This window comes from Orycteropus afer, unplaced genomic scaffold, assembly GCF_000298275.1.
Source record: "Orycteropus afer afer isolate SDZICR_OR568_19922 unplaced genomic scaffold, OryAfe1.0 scaffold00281, whole genome shotgun sequence".
NCBI lineage: Eukaryota > Metazoa > Chordata > Mammalia > Tubulidentata > Orycteropodidae > Orycteropus > Orycteropus afer.
Genome location: NW_006921868.1, coordinates 783,360 through 784,278, shown reverse-complemented (window position 1 = coordinate 784,278; position 919 = coordinate 783,360).

Sequence of the window (919 nt, the reverse complement as noted above, 5' to 3'; positions counted from 1 at the left end):
TAGCCATTTATTGAGCATTTACTATGTGCTAGGTATATTACTGAATATACTGTGGACTACCAGAAGAACAAACAAACCAGTGTTAGAAGAAATACAACCAGAATCCTCCTAAGAAGCAAGTATGGTGAGACTTTGCCTCCATTACTCTGAATACATCATCAGGAAAAACCAATTGCTATAAAAAGACATCACGGTTGGTAAAGTGGTGGATTGGTAAAGGTGAGGGAAGCTCTTGGTGAGATGGCCACAACAGCAGACTCAAATGTACCAATGATCAAGAGGATGATGCAGGACCAGGCAACGTTTTGCTCTGTTGTACATCAGAGCCGATTTGACAGCAGCTAATAACAATGAGGTATGTTGTGGACATCTGATTCCCCACAACAACTCTGAATATCTGTGAAAGATCCTGCCCATCACTCCTTCTCTAAGAACTGCTCACCCCTCCCATGATCAAAGTTGCTTGACCCAAGTATGGACATCTCACCTAAACTGGGTCGAAGGGCTCTTTTCTTGAGATTTTGGACTTTGACCCATCAGTACCAGGTCAATTTCACTCTTGTTTCTGCTGCTATAAGATGTGAAACTTTAGATTTGTCTAGTGGAGAGTGCTATTCTACAGAAGAGATTTGAAGGCTGGTGCAAAAATAATCTAAGAGCTGTGTCAATACCAGAACCAGTGTCCAAGACCTGGTGGGATGCCTGCCTTTCCACTGCCCCTTATTCTGTGAACTAACCCAGGAACCCCACCCCCACCCCCACCCCAGCAAATTCTTTCTCTACATTGCAAATATCTTGTAATGGGCTTCTGGCACTTGGAGCCACAAGAATCCAAAATAACCCAAAGCTTTTGAGACAACTATTAATAATCCTACTTTACAGATGAAACACCATGGCTCAAAAGCTGTGAATTAAGTAA